Below are 27,295 nucleotides of genomic sequence, written 5' to 3' on the forward strand. Positions count from 1 at the left end.
CAGTGGTCTAGGATGCGGGTTAATGCCCCTTTCATGCTGCAAATGTTTTTGGGACATTCAGGGCTCTCTGACACCATTTTTGGGCCACCAACATTTTCTGGACTTTAGGGGGTGTAGGATGCCTGTAAACCCCTTTTTTCCACCTCCAAAGTTATCAACATTTTTGCAAGCCTAAGATGCACTTTAAGGCATTTTTGTGCTGCTAACATTTTCAGAACTTTCAGGGGTGTAGTATGCATTTTTTGTGCCAAAAATATTTTGGGGAATTTCAGTGGTCTATGATGCAACTTAATGCCCCTTTCAGGCTGCAAATCTGTTTGGGACATGCAGAGCTCTCTGACACTGTTTTTGGGCCACCAACATTTTCTGGACTTTAGGGGGTCTAGGATGTCTGTAAACCCCTTTTTTGGGCCTCCAAAGTTTTCAACATTTTTGCAGGCCTAAAATGCATTTTAAGGCCTTTTTTGGGCTGCTAACATATTCTGAGCCCTAGGGGTGCCGGATGCATTTTTCGTGCAAAAAATATTTTTGGGAATTTCAGTGGTCTAGGATGCGGCTTAATGCCCCTTTCAGGCTGCAAATGTTTTTGGGACATTCAGAGCTCTCTGACACCGATTTTGGCCCAGCAACATTTTCTGGACTTTAGGGGGTCTAGGATGCCTGTAAACCTCTTTTTTCGGCCTCCAAAGGTTTTGACATTTTTGCAGTCCTAAAATGCATTTTAAGGCCTTTTTGGGCTGCTAACATATTCTGAGCCTTAGGGGTGTAGGATGCATTTTTCGTGCAAAATATATTTTTGGGAAAATCAGTGGTCTAGGATGCGGGTTAATCCCCCTTTCAGGCTGCAAATTTTTTTGTGGAATTCAGGGCTCTCTGACACCATTTTTGAGCCACAATCATTTTCTGTACTTTAGGGGGTCTAGGATGCCTGTACCCTCTTTTTTGGGCCTCCAAAGTTTTCAACATTTTTGCAGACCTAATATGCATTTTAAGGCCTTTTTTGGGCTGCTAACATATTCTGAGCTTCAGGGGTATAGGTTGCATTTTTCATGCCAAAAATATTTTGGGCAATTTCAGTGGTCTAGGATGCGGCTTAATGCCCCTTTCAGGCTGCAAATGTATTTGGGGCATTCAGAGCTCCCTGGCACCGATTTTGGCCCACCAACATTTTCTGGACTTTAGGGGGTCTGGGATGCCTGTAAACCCCTTTTTTCGGCCTCCAAAGTTTTCAACATTTTTGCACACCTAAGAAGCATTTGAAGTCCTTTTTTTGAGCTGCCAACATTTTCCGATCTTTCAGGGTTGTAGGATGCATTTTTTGTGCCAAAAATATTTTGGGGAATTTCAGTGGTCTAGGATGCGACTTAATGCCTCTTTCAGGCTGCAAATCTGTTTGGGACATTCAGAGCTCTCTGACACTGTTTTTGGGCCACAAACATTTTCTGGACTTTAGGGGGTCTAGGATGCCTGTAAACCCCTTTTTTGGTCCTTCAAAGTTTTCAACATTTTTGCAGGCCTAAAATGCATTTTAAGGCCTTTTTTGGGCTGCTAACATATTCTGAGCTTCAGGGGTATAGGTTGCATTTTTCATGCCAAAAATATCTTGGGGAATTTCAGTGGTCTAGGATGCGGCTTAATGCCCCTTTCAGGCTGCAAATGTTTTTGGGACATTCAGAGCTCCCTGACACCGATTTTGGCCCACCAACATTTTCTGGACTTTAGGGGGTCTAGGATGCCTGTAAACCCCTTTTTTGGGCCTCCAAAATTTTCAACATTTTTGCAGGCGTAAAATGCATTTTAAGGCCTTTTTTGGGCTGCTAACATATTCTGAGCCTTAGCGGTGTAGGATGCATTTTTCGTGCAAAAAATATTTTTGGGAATTTCAGTGGTCTAGGATGCAACTTAATGCCCCTTTCAGGCTGCAAATCTGTTTGGGACATGCAGAGCTCTCTGACACTGTTTTTGGGCCACCAACATTTTCTGGACTTTAGGGGGTCTAGGATGTCTGTAAACCCCTTTTTTGGTCCTTCAAAGTTTTCAACATTTTTGCAGACCTAAAATGCATTTTAAGGCCTTTTTTGGGCTGCTAACATATTCTGAGCCTTAGCGGTGTCGGATGCATTTTTCGTGCAAAAAATATTTTTGGGAATTTCAGTGGTCTAGGATGCGGGTTAATGCCCCTTTCATGCTGCAAATGTTTTTGGGACATTCAGGGCTCTCTGACACCATTTTTGGGTCACCAACATTTTCTGGGCTTTAGGGGGTGTAGGATGCCTGTAAACCCCTTTTTTTCCACATCCAAAGTTATCAACATTTTTTGCAAGCCTAAGATGCACTTTAAGGCATTTTTGTGCTGCTAACATTTTCAGAACTTTCAGGGGTGTAGTATGCATTTTTTGTGCCCAAAATATTTTGGGGAATTTCAGTGGTCTAGGATGCAACTTAATGCCCCTTTCAGGCTACAAATCTGTTTGGGACATGCAGAGCTCTCTGAAACTGTTTTTGGGCCACCAACATTTTCTGGACTTTAGGGGGTCTAGGATGTCTGTAAACCCCTTTTTTGGGCCTCCAAAGTTTTCAACATTTTTGCAGGCCTAAAATGCATTTTAAGGCCTTTTTTGGGCTGCTAACATATTCTAGCCTTAGGGGTGTAGGATGCATTTTGCGTGCAAAAAATATTTTTGGGAATTTCAGTGGTCTAGGATGCGGGTTAATGCCCCTTTCAGGCTGCAAATGTTTTTGGGACATTCAGGGCTCTCTGACACCATTTTTGGGCCACCAACATTTTCTGGACTTTAGGGGGTCTAGGATGCCTGTAAACCCCTTTTTTGGGCCTCCAAAGTTTTCAACATTTTTGCAGGCCTAAAATGCATTTTAAGGCCTTTTTTGGGCTGCTAACATATTCTAGCCTTAGGGGTGTAGGATGCATTTTGCGTGCAAAAAATATTTTTGGGAATTTCAGTGGTCTAGGATGCAGGTTAATACCCATTTCAGGCTGCAAATGTTTTTGGGAATTCAGGGCTCTCTGACACCATTTTTGAGCCACAATCATTTTCTGGACTTTAGGGGGTCTAGGATGCCTGTACCCGCTTTTTTGGGCCTCCAAAGTTTTCAACATTTTTGCAGACCTAAAATGCATTTTAAGGCCTTTTTTGGGCTGCTAACATATTCTGAGCTTCAGGGGTATAGGTTGCATTTTTCATGCCAAAAATATTTTGGGGAATTTCAGTGGTCTAGGATGCGGGTTAATGCCCCTTTCATGCTGCAAATGTTTTTGGGACATTCAGGGCTCTCTGACACCATTTTTGGGCCACCAACATTTTCTGGACTTTAGGGGGTCTAGGATGTCTGTAAACCCCTTTTTTGGGCCTCCAAAGTTTTCAACATTTTTGCAGGCCTAAAATGCATTTTAAGGCCTTTTTTGGGCTGCTAACATATTCTGAGCCTTAGGGGTGACGGATGCATTTTTCGTGCAAAAAATATTTTTTGGAATTTCAGTGGTCTAGGATGCGGGTTAATGCCCCTTTCAGGCTGCAAATGTTTTTGGGACATTCAGGGCTCTCTGACACCATTTTTGGGCCACCAACATTTTCTGGACTTTAGGGGGTCTAGGATGCCTGTAAACCCCTTTTTTGGGCCTCCAAAGTTTTCAACATTTTTGCAGGCCTAAAATGCATTTTAAGGCCTTTTTTGGGCTGCTAAGATATTCTGAGCTTTCAGGGGTGTAGGATGCATTTTTCATGCCAAAAATATTTTGGAGAATTTCAGTGGTCTAGGATGCGGCTTAATGCCCCTTTCAGGCTGCAAATGTATTTGGGGCATTCAGAGCTCTCTGACACCGATTTTGGCCCACCAACATTTTCTGGACTTTAGGGGGTCTAGGATGCCTGTAAACCCCTTTTTTGGGCCTCCAAAATTTTCAACTTTTTTGCAGGCATAAAATGCATTTTAAGGCCTTTTTTGGGCTGCTAACATATTCTGAGCCTTAGGGGTGACGGATGCATTTTTCGTGCAAAAAATATTTTTGGGAATTTCAGTGGTCTAGGATGCGGGTTAATGCCCCTTTCATGCTGCAAATGTTTTTGGGACATTCAGGGCTCTCTGACACCATTTTTGGGCCACCAACATTTTCTGGACTTTAGGGGGTGTAGGATGCCTGTAAACCCCTTTTTTCCACCTCCAAAGTTATCAACATTTTTGCAAGCCTAAGATGCACTTTAAGGCATTTTTGTGCTGCTAACATTTTCAGAACTTTCAGGGGTGTAGTATGCATTTTTTGTGCCAAAAATATTTTGGGGAATTTCAGTGGTCTAGGAAGCAACTTAATGCCCCTTTCAGGCTGCAAATCTGTTTGGGACATGCAGAGCTCTCTGACACCATTTTTGGGCCACCAACATTTTCTGGACTTTAGGGGGTCTAGGATGCCTGTAAACCCCTTTTTTGGGCCTCCAAAGTTTTCAACATTTTTGCAGGCCTAAAATGCATTTTAAGGCCTTTTTTGGGCTGCTAACATATTCTGAGCTTTCAGGGGTGTAGGATGCATTTTTCATGCCAAAAATATTTTGGAGAATTTCAGTGGTCTAGGATGCGGCTTAATGCCCCTTTCAGGCTGCAAATGTTTTTGGGACATTCAGAGCTCTCTGACACTGATTTTGGCCCACCAACATTTTCTGGACTTTAGGGGGTCTAGGATGCCTGTAAACCTCTTTTTTCGGCCTCCAAAGGTTTCAACATTTTTGCAGGCCTAAAATGCATTTTAAGGCCTTTTTTGGGCTGCTAACATATTCTGAGCTTTCAGGGGTGTAGGATGCATTTTTCATGCCAAAAATATTTTGGAGAATTTCAGTGGTCTAGGATGCGGCTTAATGCCCCTTTCAGGCTGCAAATGTTTTTGGGACATTCAGAGCTCTCTGACACTGTTTTTGGGCCACCAACATTTTCTGGACTTTAGGGGGTCTAGGATGTCTGTAAACCCCTTTTTTGGGCCTCCAAAGTTTTCAACATTTTTGCAGGCCTAAAATGCATTTTAAGGCCTTTTTTGGGCTGCTAACATATTCTGAGCCCTAGGGGTGACGGATGCATTTTTCGTGCAAAAAATATTTTTGGGAATTTCAGTGGTCTAGGATGTGGGTTAATTCCCCTTTCAGGCTGCAAATGCTTTTGGGACATTCAGGGCTCTCTGACACCATTTTTGGGCCACCAACATTTTCTGGACTTTAGGGGGTCTAGAATGCCTGTAAACCCCTTTTTTGGGCCTCCAAAGTTTTCAACATTTTTGCAGGCCTAAAATGCATTTTAAGGCCTTTTTTGGGCTGCTAACATATTCTGAGCTTTCAGGGGTGTAGGATGCATTTTTCATGCCAAAAATATTTTGGAGAATTTCAGTGGTCTAGGATGCGGCTTAATGCCCCTTTCAGGCTGCAAATGTTTTTGGGACATTCAGAGCTCTCTGACACCGATTTTGGCCCAGCAACATTTTCTGGACTTTAGGGGGTCTAGGATGCCTGTAAACCTCTTTTTTCGGCCTCCAAAGGTTTTGACATTTTTGCAGTCCTAAAATGCATTTTAAGGCCTTTTTGGGCTGCTAACATATTCTGAGCCTTAGGGGTGTAGGATGCATTTTTCGTGCAAAATATATGTTTGGGAAAATCAGTGGTCTAGGATGCGGGTTAATCCCCCTTTCAGGCTGCAAATGTTTTTGGGACATTCAGAGCTCTCTGACACTGATTTTGGCCCACCAACATTTTCTGGACTTTAGGGGGTCTAGGATGCCTGTAAACCTCTTTTTTCGGCCTCCAAAGGTTTCAACATTTTTGCAGGCCTAAAATGCATTTTAAGGCCTTTTTTGGGCTGCTAACATATTCTGAGCTTTCAGGGGTGTAGGATGCATTTTTCATGCCAAAAATATTTTGGAGAATTTCAGTGGTCTAGGATGCGGCTTAATGCCCCTTTCAGGCTGCAAATGTTTTTGGGACATTCAGAGCTCTCTGACACTGTTTTTGGGCCACCAACATTTTCTGGACTTTAGGGGGTCTAGGATGTCTGTAAACCCCTTTTTTGGGCCTCCAAAGTTTTCAACATTTTTGCAGGCCTAAAATGCATTTTAAGGCCTTTTTTGGGCTGCTAACATATTCTGAGCCCTAGGGGTGACGGATGCATTTTTCGTGCAAAAAATATTTTTGGGAATTTCAGTGGTCTAGGATGTGGGTTAATTCCCCTTTCAGGCTGCAAATGCTTTTGGGACATTCAGGGCTCTCTGACACCATTTTTGGGCCACCAACATTTTCTGGACTTTAGGGGGTCTAGAATGCCTGTAAACCCCTTTTTTGGGCCTCCAAAGTTTTCAACATTTTTGCAGGCCTAAAATGCATTTTAAGGCCTTTTTTGGGCTGCTAACATATTCTGAGCTTTCAGGGGTGTAGGATGCATTTTTCATGCCAAAAATATTTTGGAGAATTTCAGTGGTCTAGGATGCGGCTTAATGCCCCTTTCAGGCTGCAAATGTTTTTGGGACATTCAGAGCTCTCTGACACCGATTTTGGCCCAGCAACATTTTCTGGACTTTAGGGGGTCTAGGATGCCTGTAAACCTCTTTTTTCGGCCTCCAAAGGTTTTGACATTTTTGCAGTCCTAAAATGCATTTTAAGGCCTTTTTGGGCTGCTAACATATTCTGAGCCTTAGGGGTGTAGGATGCATTTTTCGTGCAAAATATATGTTTGGGAAAATCAGTGGTCTAGGATGCGGGTTAATCCCCCTTTCAGGCTGCAAATTTTTTTGTGGAATTCAGGGCTCTCTGACACCATTTCTGAGCCACAATCATTTTCTGTACTTTAGGGGGTCTAGGATGCCTGTACCCTCTTTTTTGGGCCTCCAAAGTTTTCAACATTTTTGCAGACCTAATATGCATTTTAAGGCCTTTTTTGGGCTGCTAACATATTCTGAGCTTCAGGGGTATAGGTTGCATTTTTCATGCCAAAAATATTTTGGGCAATTTCAGTGGTCTAGGATGCGGCTTAATGCCCCTTTCAGGCTGCAAATGTATTTGGGGCATTCAGAGCTCCCTGGCACCGATTTTGGCCCACCAACATTTTCTGGACTTTAGGGGGTCTGGGATGCCTGTAAACCCCTTTTTTCCACCTCCAAAGTTATCAACATTTTTGCAAGCCTAAGATGCACTTTAAGGCATTTTTGTGCTGCTAACATTTTCAGAACTTTCAGGGGTGTAGTATGCATTTTTTGTGCCAAAAATATTTTGGGGAATTTCAGTGGTCTAGGATGCAACTTAATGCCCCTTTCAGGCTGCAAATCTGTTTGGGAAATGCAGAGCTCTCTGACACTGTTTTTGGCCCACCAACATTTTCTGGACTTTAGGGGGTCTAGGATGCCTGTAAACCCCTTTTTTCGGCCTCCAAGGTTTTCAACATTTTTGCACACCTAAGAAGCATTTGAAGTCCTTTTTTTGAGCTGCCAACATTTTCCGATCTTTCAGGGTTGTAGGATGCATTTTTTGTGCCAAAAATATTTTGGGGAATTTCAGTGGTCTAGGATGCGACTTAATGCCTCTTTCAGGCTGCAAATCTGTTTGGGACATTCAGAGCTCTCTGACACTGTTTTTGGGCCACAAACATTTTCTGGACTTTAGGGGGTCTAGGATGCCTCTAAACCCCTTTTTTGGTCCTTCAAAGTTTTCAACATTTTTGCAGGCCTAAAATGCATTTTAAGGCCTTTTTTGGGCTGCTAACATATTCTGAGCTTCAGGGGTATAGGTTGCATTTTTCATGCCAAAAATATCTTGGGGAATTTCAGTGGTCTAGGATGCGGCTTAATGCCCCTTTCAGGCTGCAAATGTTTTTGGGACATTCAGAGCTCCCTGACACCGATTTTGGCCCACCAACATTTTCTGGACTTTAGGGGGTCTAGGATGCCTGTAAACCCCTTTTTTGGGCCTCCAAAATTTTCAACATTTTTGCAGGCGTAAAATGCATTTTAAGGCCTTTTTTGGGCTGCTAACATATTCTGAGCCTTAGCGGTGTAGGATGCATTTTTCGTGCAAAAAATATCTTTGGGAATTTCAGTGGTCTAGGATGCGGGTTAATGCCCCTTTCATGCTGCAAATGTTTTTGGGACATTCAGGGCTCTCTGACACCATTTTTGGGTCACCAACATTTTCTGGGCTTTTGGGGTGTAGGATGCCTGTAAACCCCTTTTTTCCACATCCAAAGTTATCAACATTTTTTGCAAGCCTAAGATGCACTTTAAGGCATTTTTGTGCTGCTAACATTTTCAGAACTTTCAGGGGTGTAGTATGCATTTTTTGTGCCAAAAATATTTTGGGGAATTTCAGTGGTCTAGGATGCAACTTAATGCCCCTTTCAGGCTGCAAATCTGTTTGGGACATGCAGAGCTCTCTGACACTGTTTTTGGGCCACCAACATTTTCTGGACTTTAGGGGGTCTAGGATGTCTGTAAACCCCTTTTTTGGTCCTTCAAAGTTTTCAACATTTTTGCAGACCTAAAATGCATTTTAAGGCCTTTTTTGGGCTGCTAACATATTCTGAGCCTTAGCGGTGTAGGATGCATTTTTCGTGCAAAAAATATTTTTGGGAATTTCAGTGGTCTAGGATGCGGGTTAATGCCCCTTTCATGCTGCAAATGTTTTTGGGACATTCAGGGCTCTCTGACACCATTTTTGGGTCACCAACATTTTCTGGGCTTTAGGGGGTGTAGGATGCCTGTAAACCCCTTTTTTTCCACATCCAAAGTTATCAACATTTTTTGCAAGCCTAAGATGCACTTTAAGGCATTTTTGTGCTGCTAACATTTTCAGAACTTTCAGGGGTGTAGTATGCATTTTTTGTGCCCAAAATATTTTGGGGAATTTCAGTGGTCTAGGATGCAACTTAATGCCCCTTTCAGGCTGCAAATCTGTTTGGGACATGCAGAGCTCTCTGAAACTGTTTTTGGGCCACCAACATTTTCTGGACTTTAGGGGGTCTAGGATGTCTGTAAACCCCTTTTTTGGGCCTCCAAAGTTTTCAACATTTTTGCAGGCCTAAAATGCATTTTAAGGCCTTTTTTGGGCTGCTAACATATTCTGAGCATTGGGGGTGACGGATGCATTTTTCGTGCAAAAAATATTTTTTGGAATTTCAGTGGTCTAGGATGCGGGTTAATGCCCCTTTCAGGCTGCAAATGTTTTTGGGACATTCAGGGCTCTCTGACACCATTTTTGGGCCACCAACATTTTCTGGACTTTAGGGGGTCTAGGATGCCTGTAAACCCCTTTTTTGGGCCTCCAAAGTTTTCAACATTTTTGCAGGCCTAAAATGCATTTTAAGGCCTTTTTTGGGCTGCTAACATATTCTGAGCCTTAGGGGTGTAGGATGCATTTTGCGTGCAAAAAATATTTTTGGGAATTTCAGTGGTCTAGGATGCAGGTTAATACCCATTTCAGGCTGCAAATGTTTTTGGGAATTCAGGGCTCTCTGACACCATTTTTGAGCCACAATCATTTTCTGGACTTTAGGGGGTCTAGGATGCCTGTACCCGCTTTTTTGGGCCTCCAAAGTTTTCAACATTTTTGCAGACCTAAAATGCATTTTAAGGCCTTTTTTGGGCTGCTAACATATTCTGAGCTTCAGGGGTATAGGTTGCATTTTTCATGCCAAAAATATTTTGGGGAATTTCAGTGGTCTAGGATGCGGGTTAATGCCCCTTTCATGCTGCAAATGTTTTTGGGACATTCAGGGCTCTCTGACACCATTTTTGGGCCACCAACATTTTCTGGACTTTAGGGGGTGTAGGATGCCTGTAAACCCCTTTTTTCCACCTCCAAAGTTATCAACATTTTTGCAAGCGTAAGATTCACTTTAAGGCATTTTTGTGCTGCTAACATTTTCAGAACTTTCAGGGGTGTAGTATGCATTTTTTGTGCCAAAAATATTTTGGGGAATTTCAGTGGTCTAGGATGCAACTAAATGTCCCTTTCAGGCTGCAAATCTGTTTGGGACATGCAGAGCTCTCTGACACTGTTTTTGGGCCACCAACATTTTCTGGACTTTAGGGGGTCTAGGATGTCTGTAAACCCCTTTTTTGGGCCTCCAAAGTTTTCAACATTTTTGCAGGCCTAAAATGCATTTTAAGGCCTTTTTTGGGCTGCTAACATATTCTGAGCCTTAGGGGTGACGGATGCATTTTCCGTGCAAAAAATATTTTTTGGAATTTCAGTGGTCTAGGATGCGGGTTAATGCCCCTTTCAGGCTGCAAATGTTTTTGGGACATTCAGGGCTCTCTGACACCATTTTTGGGCCACCAACATTTTCTGGACTTTAGGGGGTCTAGGATGCCTGTAAACCCCTTTTTTGGGCCTCCAAAGTTTTCAACATTTTTGCAGGCCTAAAATGCATTTTAAGGCCTTTTTTGGGCTGCTAAGATATTCTGAGCTTTCAGGGGTGTAGGATGCATTTTTCATGCCAAAAATATTTTGGAGAATTTCAGTGGTCTAGGATGCGGCTTAATGCCCCTTTCAGGCTGCAAATGTATTTGGGGCATTCAGAGCTCTCTGACACCGATTTTGGCCCACCAACATTTTCTGGACTTTAGGGGGTGTAGGATGCCTGTAAACCCCTTTTTTCCACCTCCAAAGTTATCAACATTTTTGCAAGCGTAAGATTCACTTTAAGGCATTTTTGTGCTGCTAACATTTTCAGAACTTTCAGGGGTGTAGTATGCATTTTTTGTGCCAAAAATATTTTGGGGAATTTCAGTGGTCTAGGATGCAACTAAATGTCCCTTTCAGGCTGCAAATCTGTTTTGGACATGCAGAGCTCTCTGACACTGTTTTTGGGCCACCAACATTTTCTGGACTTTAGGGGGTCTAGGATGTCTGTAAACCCCTTTTTTGGGCCTCCAAAGTTTTCAACATTTTTGCAGGCCTAAAATGCATTTTAAGGCCTTTTTTGGGCTGCTAACATATTCTGAGCCTTAGGGGTGACGGATGCATTTTTCGTGCAAAAAATATTTTTTGGAATTTCAGTGGTCTAGGATGCGGGTTAATGCCCCTTTCAGGCTGCAAATGTTTTTGGGACATTCAGGGCTCTCTGACACCATTTTTGGGCCACCAACATTTTCTGGACTTTAGGGGGTCTAGGATGCCTGTAAACCCCTTTTTTGGGCCTCCAAAGTTTTCAACATTTTTGCAGGCCTAAAATGCATTTTAAGGCCTTTTTTGGGCTGCTAAGATATTCTGAGCTTTCAGGGGTGTAGGATGCATTTTTCATGCCAAAAATATTTTGGAGAATTTCAGTGGTCTAGGATGCGGCTTAATGCCCCTTTCAGGCTGCAAATGTATTTGGGGCATTCAGAGCTCTCTGACACCGATTTTGGCCCACCAACATTTTCTGGACTTTAGGGGGTCTAGGATGCCTGTAAACCCCTTTTTTGGGCCTCCAAAATTTTCAACATTTTTGCAGGCATAAAATGCATTTTAAGGCCTTTTTTGGGCTGCTAACATATTCTGAGCCTTAGCGGTGTAGGATGCATTTTTCGTGCAAAAAATATTTTTGGGAATTTCAGTGGTCTAGGATGCGGGTTAATGCCCCTTTCATGCTGCAAATGTTTTTGGGACATTCAGGGCTCTCTGACACCATTTTTGGGCCACCAACATTTTCTGGACTTTAGGGGGTGTAGGATGCCTGTAAACCCCTTTTTTCCACCTCCAAAGTTATCAACATTTTTGCAAGCCTAAGATGCACTTTAAGGCATTTTTGTGCTGCTAACATTTTCAGAACTTTCAGGGGTGTAGTATGCATTTTTTGTGCCAAAAATATTTTGGGGAATTTCAGTGGTCTAGGAAGCAACTTAATGCCCCTTTCAGGCTGCAAATCTGTTTGGGACATGCAGAGCTCTCTGACACTGTTTTTGGCCCACCAACATTTTCTGGACTTTAGGGGGTCTAGGATGCCTGTAAACCCCTTTTTTCGGCCTCCAAAGTTTTCAACATTTTTGCACACCTAAGAAGCATTTGAAGTCCTTTTTTTGAGCTGCCAACATTTTCTGATCTTTCAGGGTTGTAGGATGCATTTTTTGTGCCAAAAATATTTTGGGGAATTTCAGTGGTCTAGGATGCGACTTAATGCCCCTTTCAGGCTGCAAATCTGTTTGGGACATTCAGAGCTCTCTGACACTGTTTTTGGGCCACAAACATTTTCTGGACTTTAGGGGTCTAGGATGCCTGTAAACCCCTTTTTTGGTCCTTCAAAGTTTTCAACATTTTTGCAGGCCTAAAATGCATTTTAAGGCCTTTTTTGGGCTGCTAACATATTCTGAGCTTCAGGGGTATAGGTTGCATTTTTCATGCCAAAAATATCTTGGGGAATTTCAGTGGTCTAGGATGCGGCTTAATGCCCCTTTCATGCTGCAAATGTTTTTGGGACATTCAGGGCTCTCTGACACCATTTTTGGGCCACCAACATTTTCTGGACTTTTGGGGGGTGTAGGATGCCTGTAAACCCCTTTTTTCCACCTCCAAAGTTATCAACATTTTTGCAAGCCTAAGATGCACTTTAAGGCATGTTCGGGCTGCTAACATTTTCAGAACTTTCAGGGGTGTAGTATGCATTTTTTGTGCCAAAAATGTTTTGGGGAATTTCAGTGGTCTAGGAAGCGGCTTAATGCCCATTTCAAGCTGCAAATGTTTTTGGGACATTCAGAGCTCTCTGACACCGATTTTGGCCCACCAACATTTTCTGGACTTTAGGGGGTCTAGGATGCCTCTAAACCTCTTTTTTCGGCCTACAAAGGTTTCAACATTTTTGCAGTCCTAAAATGCATTTTAAGGCCTTTTTTGGGCTGCTAACATATTCTGAGCCTTAGGGGTGTAGGATGCATTTTTCGTGCAAAAAATATTTTTGGGAATTTCAGTGGTCTAGGATGCGGGTTAATACCCCTTTCAGGCTGCAAATGTTTTTGTGGAATTCAGGGCTCTCTGACCCCATTTTTGAGCCACAATCATTTTCTGTACTTTAGGGGGTCTAGGATGCCTGTAAACCCCTTTTTTGGGCCTCCAAAGTTTTCAACATTTTTGCAGACCTAACATGCATTTTAAGGCCTTTTTTGGGCTGCTAACATATTCTGAGCTTCAGGGGTATAGGTTGCATTTTTCGTGCAAAAAATATTTTTGGGAATTTCAGTGCTCTAGGATGCAGGTTAATGCCCCTTTCATGCTGCAAATGTTTTTGCGACACTCAGGGCTCTCTGACACCATTTTTGGGCCACCAACATTTCCTGGACTTTAGGGGGTGTAGGATGCCTGTAAACCCCTTTTTTCCACCTCCAAAGTTATCAACATTTTTGCAAGCCTAAGATACACTTTAAGGCATTTTCGGGCTGCTAACATTTTCAGAACTTTCAGGGGTGTAGTATGCATTTTTTGTGCCAAAAATATTTTGGGGAATTTCAGTGGTCTAGGATGCAACTTAATGCCCCTTTCAGGCTGCAAATCTGTTTGGGACATGCAGAGCTCTCTGACACTGTTTTTGGGCCAGCAACATTTTCTGGACTTTAGGGGGTCTAGGATGTCTGTAAACCCCTTTTTTGGGCCTCCAAAGTTTTCAACATTTTTGCAGGCCTAAAATGCATTTTAAGGCCTTTTTTGGGCTGCTAACATATTCTGAGACCTAGGGGTGACGGATGCATTTTTCGTGCAAAAAATATTTTTGGGCATTTCAGTGGTCTAGGATGCGGGTTAATGCCCCTTTCAGGCTGCAAATGCTTTTGGGACATTCAGGGCTCTCTGACACCATTTTTGGGCCACCAACATTTTCTGGACTTTAGGGGGTGTAGGATGCCTGTAAACCCCTTTTTTCCACCTCCAAAGTTATCAACATTTTTGCAAGCCTAAGATGCACTTTAAGGCATTTTTGTGCTGCTAACATTTTCAGAACTTTCAGGGGTGTAGTATGCATTTTTTGTGCAAAAAATATTTTGGGGAATTTCAGTGGTCTAGGATGCAACTTAATGCCCCTTTCAGGCTGCAAATCTGATTGGGACATGCAGAGCTCTCTGACACTGTTTTTGGGCCACCAACATTTTCTGGACTTTAGGGGGTCTAGGATGTCTGTAAATCCCTTTTTTGGGCCTCCAAAGTTTTCAACATTTTTGCAGGCCTAAAATGCATTTTAAGGCCTTTTTTGGGCTGCTAACATATTCTGAGCCTTAGGGGTGACGGATGCATTTTTCGTGCAAAAAATATTTTTGGGAATTTCAGTGGTCTAGGATGCGGGTTAATGCCCCTTTCATGCTGCAAATGTTTTTGGGACATTCAGGGCTCTCAGACACCATTTTTGGGCCACCAACATTTTCTGGGCTTTAGGGGGTGTAGGATGCCTGTAAACCCCTTTTTTCCACCTCCAAAGTTATCAACATTTTTGCAAGCCTAAGATGCACTTTAAGGCATTTTCGGGCTGCTAACATTTTCAGAACTTTCAGGGGTGTAGTATGCATTTTTTGTGCCAAAAATATTTTGGGGAATTTCAGTGGTCTAGGATGCAACTTAATGCCCCTTTCAGGCTGCACATGTTTTTGGGACATTCAGGGCTCTCTGACACCATTTTTGGGCCACCAACATTTTCTGGACTTTAGGGGGTCTAGGATGCCTGTAAACCCCTTTTTTGGGCCTCCAAAGGTTTCAACATTTTTGCAGGCCTAAAATGCATTTTAAGGCCTTTTTAGGGCTGCTAACATATTCTGAGCCTTAGGGGTGTAGGATGCATTTTTCGTGCAAAAAATATTTTTTGGGAATTTCAGTGGTCTAGGATGCGGGTTAATACCCCTTTCAGGCTGCAAATGTTTTTGGGAATTCAGGGCTCTCTGACACCATTTTTGAGCCACAATCATTTTCTGGACTTTAGGGGGTCTAGGATGCCTGTACCCTCTTTTTTGGGCCTCCAAAGTTTTCAACATTTTTGCAGACCTAAAATGCATTTTAAGGCCTTTTTTGGGCTGCTAACATATTCTGAGCTTCAGGGGTATAGGTTGCATTTTTCATGCCAAAAATATTTTGGGGAATTTCAGTGGTCTAGGATGCGGCTTAATGCCCCTTTCAGGCTGCAAATGTATTTGGGGCATTCAGAGCTCTCTGACACCGATTTTGGCCCACCAACATTTTTTGGACTTTAGGGGGTCTAGGATGCCTGTAAACTCCTTTTTTGGGCCTCCAAAATTTTCAACATTTTTGCAGGCGTAAAATGCATGTTAAGGCCTTTTTTGGGCTGCTAACATATTCTGAGCCTTAGCGGTGTAGGATGCATTTTTCGTGCAAAAAATATTTTTGGGAATTTCAGTGGTCTAGGATGCGGGTTAATGCCCCTTTCATGTTGCAAATGTTTTTGGGACATTCAGGGCTCTCTGACAACATTTTTGGGCCACCAACATTTTCTGGACTTTAGGGGGTGTAGGATGCCTGTAAACCCTTTTTTCCACCTCCAAAGTTATCAACATTTTTGCAAGCTTAAGATGCACTTTGAGGCATTTTTGTGCTGCTAACATTTTCAGAACTTTCAGGGGTATAGGTTGCATTTTTCATGCCAAAAATATCTTGGGGAATTTCAGTGGTCTAGGATGCGGCTTAATGCCCCTTTCAGGCTGCAAATGTTTTTGGGACATTCAGAGCTCCATGACACCGATTTTGGCCCACCAACATTTTCTGGACTTTAGGGGGTCTAGGATGCCTGTAAACCCCTTTTTTGGGCCTCCAAAATTTTCAACATTTTTGCAGGCGTAAAATGCATTTTAAGGCCTTTTTTGGGCTGCTAAAATATTCTGAGCCTTAGCGGTGTAGGATGCATTTTTCGTGCAAAAAATATTTTTGGGAATTTCAGTGGTCTAGGATGCGGGTTAATGCCCCTTTCATGCTGCAAATGTTTTTGGGACATTCATGGCTCTCTGACACCATTTTTGGGTCACCAACATTTTCTGGGCTTTAGGGGGTGTAGGATGCCTGTAAAGCCCTTTTTTCCACATCCAAAGTTATCAACATTTTTTGCAAGCCTAAGATGCACTTTAAGGCATTTTTGTGCTGCTAACATTTTCAGAACTTTCAGGGGTGTAGTATGCATTTTTTGTGCCAAAAATATTTTGGGGAATTTCAGTGGTCTATGATGCAACTTAATGCCCCTTTCAGGCTGCAAATGCTTTTGGGACATGCAGAGCTCTCTGACACTGTTTTTGGGCCACCAACATTTTCTGGACTTTAGGGGGTCTAGGATGCCTGTAAACCCCTTTTTTGGGCCTCCAAAGTTTTCAACATTTTTGCAGGCCTAAAATGCATTTTAAGGCCTTTTTTGGGCTGCTAACATATTCTGAGCTTTCAGGGGTGTAGGATGCATTTTTCATGCCAAAAATATTTTGGAGAATTTCAGTGGTCTAGGATGCGGCTTAATGCCCCTTTCAGGCTGCAAATGTTTTTGGGACATTCAGAGCTCTCTGACACCGATTTTGGCCCACCAACATTTTCTGGACTTTAGGGGGTCTAGGATGCCTGTAAACCTCTTTTTTCGGCCTCCAAAGGTTTTGACATTTTTGCAGTCCTAAAATGCATTTTAAGGCCTTTTTGGGCTGCTAACATATTCTGAGCCTTAGGGGTGTAGGATGCATTTTTCGTGCAAAAAATATTTTTGGGAATTTCAGTGGTCTAGGATGCGGGTTAATGCCCCTTTCATGCTGCAAATGTTTTTGGGACATTCAGGGCTCTCTGACAACATTTTTGGGCCACCAACATTTTCTGGACTTTAGGGGGTGTAGGATGCCTGTAATCCCTTTTTTCCACCTCCAAAGTTATCAACATTTTTGCAAGCTTAAGATGCACTTTAAGGCATTTTTGTGCTGCTAACATTTTCAGAACTTTCAGGGGTGTAGTATGCATTTTTTGTGCCAAAATTATTTTGGGGAATTTCAGTGGTCTAGGATGCAACTTAATGCCCCTTTCAGGCTGCAAATCTGTTTGGGACATGCAGAGCTCTCTGACACCATTTTTGGGCCACCAACATTTTCTGGACTTTAGGGGGTCTAGGATGCCTGTAAACCCCTTTTTTGGGCCTCCAAAGTTTTCAACATTTTTGCAGGCCTAAAATGCATTTTAAGGCCTTTTTTGGGCTGCTAACATATTCTGAGCTTTCAGGGGTGTAGGATGCATTTTTCATGCCAAAAATATTTTGGAGAATTTCAGTGGTCTAGGATGCGGCTTAATGCCCCTTTCAGGCTGCAAATGTTTTTGGGACATTCAGAGCTCTCTGACACTGATTTTGGCCCACCAACATTTTCTGGACTTTAGGGGGTCTAGGATGCCTGTAAACCTCTTTTTTCGGCCTCCAAAGGTTTCAACATTTTTGCAGGCCTAAAATGTATTTTAAGGCCTTTTTTGGCTGCTAACATATTCTGAGCCTTAGGGGTGACGGATGCATTTTTCGTGAAAAAAATATTTTTGGGAATTTCAGTGGTCTAGGATGCGGGTTAATGCCCCTTTCAGGCTGCAAATGTTTTTGGGACATTCAGGGCTCTCTGACACCATTTTTGAGCCACAATCATTTTCTGGACTTTAGGGGGTCTGGGATGCCTGTACCATCTTTTTTGGGCCTCCAAAGTTTTCAACATTTTTGCAGACCTAAAATGCATTTTAAGGCCTTTTTTGGGCTGCTAACATATTCTGAGCCTTAGCGGTGTAGGATGCATTTTTCGTGCAAAAAATATTTTTGGGAATTTCAGTGGTCTAGGATGCGGGTTAATGCCCCTTTCATGCTGCAAATGTTTTTGGGACATTCAGGGCTCTCTGACACCATTTTTGGGCCACCAACATTTTCTGGACTTTAGGGGGTGTAGGATGCCTGTAAACCCCTTTTTTCCACCTCCAAAGTTATCAACATTTTTGCAAGCCTAAGATGCACTTTAAGGCATTTTTGTGCTGCTAACATTTTCAGAACTTTCAGGGGTGTAGTATGCATTTTTTGTGCCAAAAATATTTTGGGGAATTTCAGTGGTCTATGATGCAACTTAATGCCCCTTTCAGGCTGCAAATCTGTTTGGGACATGCAGAGCTCTCTGACACTGTTTTTGGGCCACCAACATTTTCTGGACTTTAGGGGGTCTAGGATGTCTGTAAACCCCTTTTTTGGGCCTCCAAAGTTTTCAACATTTTTGCAGGCCTAAAATGCATTTTAAGGCCTTTTTTGGGCTGCTAACATATTCTGAGCCCTAGGGGTGACGGATGCATTTTTCGTGCAAAAAATATTTTTGGGAATTTCAGTGGTCTATGATGCAACTTAATGCCCCTTTCAGGCTGCAAATGCTTTTGGGACATTCAGGGCTCTCTGACACCATTTTTGGGCCACCAACATTTTCTGGACTTTAGGGGGTCTAGGATGCCTGTAAACCCCTTTTTTGGGCCTCCAAAGTTTTCAACATTTTTGCAGGCCTAAAATGCATTTTAAGGCCTTTTTGGGCTGCTAACATATTCTGAGCTTTCAGGGGTGTAGGATGCATTTTTCATGCCAAAAATATTTTGGAGAATTTCAGTGGTCTAGGATGCGGCTTAATGCCCCTTTCAGGCTGCAAATGTTTTTGGGACATTCAGAGCTCTCTGACACCGATTTTGGCCCACCAACATTTTCTGGACTTTAGGGGGTCTAGGATGCCTGTAAACCTCTTTTTTCGGCCTCCAAAGGTTTTGACATTTTTGCAGTCCTAAAATGCATTTTAAGGCCTTTTTGGGCTGCTAACATATTCTGAGCCTTAGGGGTGTAGGATGCATTTTTCGTGCAAAAAATATTTTTGGGAAAATCAGTGGTCTAGGATGCGGGTTAATCCCCCTTTCAGGCTGCAAATTTTTTTGTGGAATTCAGGGCTCTCTGACACCATTTTTGAGCCACAATCATTTTCTGTACTTTAGGGGGTCTAGGATGCCTGTACCCTCTTTTTTGGGCCTCCAAAGTTTTCAACATTTTTGCAGACCTAATATGCATTTTAAGGCCTTTTTTGGGCTGCTAACATATTCTGAGCTTCAGGGGTATAGGTTGCATTTTTCATGCCAAAAATATTTTGGGCAATTTCAGTGGTCTAGGATGCGGCTTAATGCCCCTTTCAGGCTGCAAATGTATTTGGGGCATTCAGAGCTCCCTGGCACCGATTTTGGCCCACCAACATTTTCTGGACTTTAGGGGGTCTGGGATGCCTGTAAACCCCTTTTTTCCACCTCCAAAGTTATCAACATTTTTGCAAGCCTAAAATGCACTTTAAGGCATTTTTGTGCTGCTAACATTTTCAGAACTTTCAGGGGTGTAGTATGCATTTTTTGTGCCAAAAATATTTTGGGGAATTTCAGTGGTCTAGGATGCAACTTAATGCCCCTTTCAGGCTGCAAATCTGTTTGGGACATGCAGAGCTCTCTGACACTGTTTTTGGCCCACCAACATTTTCTGGACTTTAGGGGGTCTAGAATGCCTGTAAACCCCTTTTTTCGGCCTCCAAAGTTTTCAACATTTTTGCACACCTAAGAAGCATTTGAAGTCCTTTTTTTGAGCTGCCAACATTTTCCGATCTTTCAGGGTTGTAGGATGCATTTTTTGTGCCAAAAATATTTTGGGGAATTTCAGTGGTCTAGGATGCGACTTAATGCCTCTTTCAGGCTGCAAATCTGTTTGGGACATTCAGAGCTCTCTGACACTGTTTTTGGGTCACAAACATTTTCTGGACTTTAGGGGGTCTAGGATGCCTGTAAACCCCTTTTTTGGTCCTTCAAAGTTTTCAACATTTTTGCAGGCCTAAAATGCATTTTAAGGCCTTTTTTGGGCTGCTAACATATTCTGAGCTTCAGGGGTATAGGTTGCATTTTTCATGCCAAAAATATCTTGGGGAATTTCAGTGGTCTAGGATGCGGCTTAATGCCCCTTTCAGGCTGCAAATGTTTTTGGGACATTCAGAGCTCCATGACACCGATTTTGGCCCACCAACATTTTCTGGACTTTAGGGGGTCTAGGATGCCTGTAAACCCCTTTTTTGGGCCTCCAAAATTTTCAACATTTTTGCAGGCGTAAAATGCATTTTAAGGCCTTTTTTGGGCTGCTAAAATATTCTGAGCCTTAGCGGTGTAGGATGCATTTTTCGTGCAAAAAATATTTTTGGGAATTTCAGTGGTCTAGGATGCGGGTTAATGCCCCTTTCATGCTGCAAATGTTTTTGGGACATTCAGGGCTCTCTGACACCATTTTTGGGTCACCAACATTTTCTGGGCTTTAGGGGGTGTAGGATGCCTGTAAAGCCCTTTTTTCCACATCCAAAGTTATCAACATTTTTTGCAAGCCTAAGATGCACTTTAAGGCATTTTTGTGCTGCTAACATTTTCAGAACTTTCAGGGGTGTAGTATGCATTTTTTGTGCCAAAAATATTTTGGGGAATTTCAGTGGTCTATGATGCAACTTAATGCCCCTTTCAGGCTGCAAATGCTTTTGGGACATGCAGAGCTCTCTGACACTGTTTTTGGGCCACCAACATTTTCTGGACTTTAGGGGGTCTAGGATGCCTGTAAACCCCTTTTTTGGGCCTCCAAAGTTTTCAACATTTTTGCAGGCCTAAAATGCATTTTAAGGCCTTTTTTGGGCTGCTAACATATTCTGAGCTTTCAGGGGTGTAGGATGCATTTTTCATGCCAAAAATATTTTGGAGAATTTCAGTGGTCTAGGATGCGGCTTAATGCCCCTTTCAGGCTGCAAATGTTTTTGGGACATTCAGAGCTCTCTGACACCGATTTTGGCCCACCAACATTTTCTGGACTTTAGGGGGTCTAGGATGCCTGTAAACCTCTTTTTTCGGCCTCCAAAGGTTTTGACATTTTTGCAGTCCTAAAATGCATTTTAAGGCCTTTTTGGGCTGCTAACATATTCTGAGCCTTAGGGGTGTAGGATGCATTTTTCGTGCAAAAAATATTTTTGGGAAAATCAGTGGTCTAGGATGCGGGTTAATCCCCCTTTCAGGCTGCAAATTTTTTTGTGGAATTCAGGGCTCTCTGACACCATTTTTGAGCCACAATCATTTTCTGTACTTTAGGGGGTCTAGGATGCCTGTACCCTCTTTTTTGGGCCTCCAAAGTTTTCAACATTTTTGCAGACCTAATATGCATTTTAAGGCCTTTTTTGGGCTGCTAACATATTCTGAGCTTCAGGGGTATAGGTTGCATTTTTCATGCCAAAAATATTTTGGGGAATTTCAGTGGTCTAGGATGCGGGTTAATGCCCCTTTCATGCTGCAAATGTTTTTGGGAATTCAGGGCTCTCTGACACCATTTTTGAGCCACAATCATTTTCTGGACTTTAGGGGGTCTAGGATGCCTGTACCCGCTTTTTTGGGCCTCCAAAGTTTTCAACATTTTTGCAGACCTAAAATGCATTTTAAGGCCTTTTTTGGGCTGCTAACATATTCTGAGCTTCAGGGGTATAGGTTGCATTTTTCATGCCAAAAATATTTTGGGGAATTTCAGTGGTCTAGGATGCGGGTTAATGCCCCTTTCATGCTGCAAATGTTTTTGGGACATTCAGGGCTCTCTGACACCATTTTTGGGTCACCAACATTTTCTGGACTTTAGGGGGTGTAGGATGCCTGTAAACCCCTTTTTTCCACCTCCAAAGTTATCAACATTTTTGCAAGCGTAAGATTCACTTTAAGGCATTTTTGTGCTGCTAACATTTTCAGAACTTTCAGGGGTGTAGTATGCATTTTTTGTGCCAAAAATATTTTGGGGAATTTCAGTGGTCTAGGATGCAACTAAATGTCCCTTTCAGGCTGCAAATCTGTTTGGGACATGCAGAGCTCTCTGACACTGTTTTTGGGCCACCAACATTTTCTGGACTTTAGGGGGTCTAGGATGTCTGTAAACCCCTTTTTTGGGCCTCCAAAGTTTTCAACATTTTTGCAGGCCTAAAATGCATTTTAAGGCCTTTTTTGGGCTGCTAACATATTCTGAGCCTTAGCGGTGACGGATGCATTTTTCGTGCAAAAAATATTTTTTGGAATTTCAGTGGTCTAGGATGCGGGTTAATGCCCCTTTCAGGCTGCAAATGTTTTTGGGACATTCAGGGCTCTCTGACACCATTTTTGGGCCACCAACATTTTCTGGACTTTAGGGGGTCTAGGATGCCTGTAAACCCCTTTTTTGGGCCTCCAAAGTTTTCAACATTTTTGCAGGCCTAAAATGCATTTTAAGGCCTTTTTTGGGCTGCTAACATATTCTGAGCCTTAGGGGTGTAGGATACATTTTGCGTGCAAAAAATATTTTTGGGAATTTCAGTGGTCTAGGATGCAGGTTAATACCCATTTCAGGCTGCAAATGTTTTTGGGAATTCAGGGCTCTCTGACACCTTTTTTGAGCCACAATCATTTTCTGGACTTTAGGGGGTCTAGGATGCCTGTACCCGCTTTTTTGGGCCTCCAAAGTTTTCAACATTTTTGCAGACCTAAAATGCATTTTAAGGCCTTTTTTGGGCTGCTAACATATTCTGAGCTTCAGGGGTATAGGTTGCATTTTTCATGCCAAAAATATTTTGGGGAATTTCAGTGGTCTAGGATGCGGGTTAATGCCCCTTTCATGCTGCAAATGTTTTTGGGACATTCAGGGCTCTCTGACACCATTTTTGGGCCACCAACATTTTCTGGACTTTAGGGGGTGTAGGATGCCTGTAAACCCCTTTTTTCCACCTCCAAAGTTATCAACATTTTTGCAAGCGTAAGATTCACTTTAAGGCATTTTTGTGCTGCTAACATTTTCAGAACTTTCAGGGGTGTAGTATGCATTTTTTGTGCCAAAAATATTTTGGGGAATTTCAGTGGTCTAGGATGCAACTAAATGTCCCTTTCAGGCTGCAAATCTGTTTGGGACATGCAGAGCTCTCTGACACTGTTTTTGGGCCACCAACATTTTCTGGACTTTAGGGGGTCTAGGATGTCTGTAAACCCCTTTTTTGGGCCTCCAAAGTTTTCAACATTTTTGCAGGCCTAAAATGCATTTTAAGGCCTTTTTTGGGCTGCTAACATATTCTGAGCCTTAGGGGTGACGGATGCATTTTTCGTGCAAAAAATATTTTTTGGAATTTCAGTGGTCTAGGATGCGGGTTAATGCCCCTTTCAGGCTGCAAATGTTTTTGGGACATTCAGGGCTCTCTGACACCATTTTTGGGCCACCAACATTTTCTGGACTTTAGGGGGTCTAGGATGCCTGTAAACCCCTTTTTTGGGCCTCCAAAGTTTTCAACATTTTTGCAGGCCTAAAATGCATGTTAAGGCCTTTTTTGGGCTGCTAAGATATTCTGAGCTTTCAGGGGTGTAGGATGCATTTTTCATGCCAAAAATATTTTGGGGAATTTCAGTGGTCTAGGATGCAACTTAATGCCCCTTTCAGGCTGCAAATCTGTTTGGGACATGCAGAGCTCTCTGACACTGTTTTTGGGCCACCAACATTTTCTGGACTTTAGGGGGTCTAGGATGTCTGTAAACCCCTTTTTTGGTCCTTCAAAGTTTTCAACATTTTTGCAGGCCTAAAATGCATTGTAAGGCCTTTTTTGGGCTGCTAACATATTCTGAGCCTTAGCGGTGTAGGATGCATTTTTCGTGCAAAAAATATTTTGGGGAATTTCAGTGGTCTAGGATGCGGGTTAATGCCCCTTTCATGCTGCAAATGTTTTTGGGACATTCAGGGCTCTCTGACACCATTTTTGGGCCACCAACATTTTCTGGACTTTAGGGGGTGTAGGATGCCTGTAAACCCCTTTTTTCCACCTCCAAAGTTATCAACATTTTTGCAAGCGTAAGATTCACTTTAAGGCATTTTTGTGCTGCTAACATTTTCAGAACTTTCAGGGGTGTAGTATGCATTTTTTGTGCCAAAAATATTTTGGGGAATTTCAGTGGTCTAGGATGCAACTAAATGTCCCTTTCAGGCTGCAAATCTGTTTGGGACATGCAGAGCTCTCTGACACTGTTTTTGGGCCACCAACATTTTCTGGACTTTAGGGGGTCTAGGATGTCTGTAAACCCCTTTTTTGGGCCTCCAAAGTTTTCAACATTTTTGCAGGCCTAAAATGCATTTTAAGGCCTTTTTTGGGCTGCTAACATATTCTGAGCCTTAGGGGTGACGGATGCATTTTTCGTGCAAAAAATATTTTTTGGAATTTCAGTGGTCTAGGATGCGGGTTAATGCCCCTTTCAGGCTGCAAATGTTTTTGGGACATTCAGGGCTCTCTGACACCATTTTTGGGCCACCAACATTTTCTGGACTTTAGGGGGTCTAGGATGCCTGTAAACCCCTTTTTTGGGCCTCCAAAGTTTTCAACATTTTTGCAGGCCTAAAATGCATTTTAAGGCCTTTTTTGGGCTGCTAACATATTCTGAGCCTTAGGGGTGTAGGATGCATTTTGCGTGCAAAAAATATTTTTGGGAATTTCAGTGGTCTAGGATGCAGGTTAATACCCATTTCAGGCTGCAAATGTTTTTGGGAATTCAGGGCTCTCTGACACCATTTTTGAGCCACAATCATTTTCTGGACTTTAGGGGGTCTAGGATGCCTGTACCCGCTTTTTTGGGCCTCCAAAGTTTTCAACATTTTTGCAGACCTAAAATGCATTTTAAGGCCTTTTTTGGGCTGCTAACATATTCTGAGCTTCAGGGGTATAGGTTGCATTTTTCATGCCAAAAATATTTTGGGGAATTTCAGTGGTCTAGGATGCGGGTTAATGCCCCTTTCATGCTGCAAATGTTTTTGGGACATTCAGGGCTCTCTGACACCATTTTTGGGCCACCAACATTTTCTGGACTTTAGGGGGTGTAGGATGCCTGTAAACCCCTTTTTTCCACCTCCAAAGTTATCAACATTTTTGCAAGCGTAAGATTCACTTTAAGGCATTTTTGTGCTGCTAACATTTTCAGAACTTTCAGGGGTGTAGTATGCATTTTTTGTGCCAAAAATATTTTGGGGAATTTCAGTGGTCTAGGATGCAACTAAATGTCCCTTTCAGGCTGCAAATCTGTTTGGGACATGCAGAGCTCTCTGACACTGTTTTTGGGCCACCAACATTTTCTGGACTTTAGGGGGTCTAGGATGTCTGTAAACCCCTTTTTTGGGCCTCCAAAGTTTTCAACATTTTTGCAGGCCTAAAATGCATTTTAAGGCCTTTTTTGGGCTGCTAAGATATTCTGATCTTTCAGGGGTGTAGGATGCATTTTTCATGCCAAAAATATTTTGGAGAATTTCAGTGGTCTAGGATGCGGCTTAAGGCCCCTTTCAGGCTGCAAATGTATTTGGGGCATTCAGAGCTCTCTGACACCGATTTTGGCCCACCAACATTTTCTGGACTTTAGGGGGTCTAGGATGCCTGTAAACCCCTTTTTTGGGCCTCCAAAATTTTCAACATTTTTGCAGGCATAAAATGCATTTTAAGGCCTTTTTTGGGCTGCTAACATATTCCGAGCCTTAGGGGTGACGGATGCATTTTTCGTGCAAAAAATATTTTTGGGAATTTCAGTGGTCTAGGATGCGGGTTAATGCCCCTTTCATGTTGCAAATGTTTTTGGGACATTCAGGGCTCTCTGACACCATTTTTGGGCCACCAACATTTTCTGGACTTTAGGGGGTGTAGGATGCCTGTAAACCCCTTTTTTCCACCTCCAAAGTTATCAACATTTTTGCAAGCCTAAGATGCACTTTAAGGCATTTTTGTGCTGCTAACATTTTCAGACCTTTCAGGGGTGTAGTATGCATTTTTTGTGCCAAAAATATTTTGGGGAATTTCAGTGGTCTAGGAAGCAACTTAATGCCCCTTTCAGGCTGCAAATCTGTTTGGGACATGCAGAGCTCTCTGACACCATTTTTGGGCCACCAACATTTTCTGGACTTTAGGGGGTCTAGGATGCCTGTAAACCCCTTTTTTGGGCCTCCAAAGTTTTCAACATTTTTGCAGGCCTAAAATGCATTTTAAGGCCTTTTTTGGGCTGCTAACATATTCTGAGCTTTCAGGGGTGTAGGATGCATTTTTCATGCCAAAAATATTTTGGAGAATTTCAGTGGTCTAGGATGCGGCTTAATGCCCCTTTCAGGCTGCAAATGTTTTTGGGACATTCAGAGCTCTCTGACACTGATTTTGGCCCACCAACATTTTCTGGACTTTAGGGGGTCTAGGATGTCTGTAAACCCCTTTTTTGGGCCTCCAAAGTTTTCAACATTTTTGCAGGCCTAAAATGCATTTTAAGGCCTTTTTTGGGCTGCTAACATATTCTGAGCCCTAGGGGTGACGGATGCATTTTTCGTGCAAAAAATATTTTTGGGAATTTCAGTGGTCTAGGATGTGGGTTAATGCCCCTTTCAGGCTGCAAATGCTTTTGGGACATTCAGGGCTCTCTGACACCATGTTTGGGCCACCAACATTTTCTGGACTTTAGGGGGTCTAGGATGCCTGTAAACCCCTTTTTTGGGCCTCCAAAGTTTTCAACATTTTTGCAGGCCTAAAATGCATTTTAAGGCCTTTTTTGGGCTGCTAACATATTCTGAGCTGTCAGGGGTGTAGGATGCATTTTTCATGCCAAAAATATTTTGGAGAATTTCAGTGGTCTAGGATGCGGCTTAATGCCCCTTTCAGGCTGCAAATGTTTTTGGGACATTCAGAGCTCTCTGACACCGATTTTGGCCCACCAACATTTTCTGGACTTTAGGGGGTCTAGGATGCCTGTAAACCTCTTTTTTCGGCCTCCAAAGGTTTTGACATTTTTGCAGTCCTAAAATGCATTTTAAGGCCTTTTTGGGCTGCTAACATATTCTGAGCCTTAGGGGTGTAGGATGCATTTTTCGTGCAAAAAATATTTTTGGGAAAATCAGTGGTCTAGGATGCGGGTTAATCCCCCTTTCAGGCTGCAAATTTTTTTGTGGAATTCAGGGCTCTCTGACACCATTTTTGAGCCACAATCATTTTCTGTACTTTAGGGGGTCTAGGATGCCTGTACCCTCTTTTTTGGGCCTCCAAAGTTTTCAACATTTTTGCAGACCTAATATGCATTTTAAGGCCTTTTTTGGGCTGCTAACATATTCTGAGCTTCAGGGGTATAGGTTGCATTTTTCATGCCAAAAATATTTTGGGCAATTTCAGTGGTCTAGGATGCGGCTTAATGCCCCTTTCAGGCTGCAAATGTATTTGGGGCATTCAGAGCTCCCTGGCACCGATTTTGGCCCACCAACATTTTCTGGACTTTAGGGGGTCTGGGATGCCTGT

Source organism: Ambystoma mexicanum, chromosome 7p (assembly GCF_040938575.1).
Source record: "Ambystoma mexicanum isolate Mex_15411 chromosome 7p, UKY_AmexF1_1, whole genome shotgun sequence".
NCBI lineage: Eukaryota > Metazoa > Chordata > Amphibia > Caudata > Ambystomatidae > Ambystoma > Ambystoma mexicanum.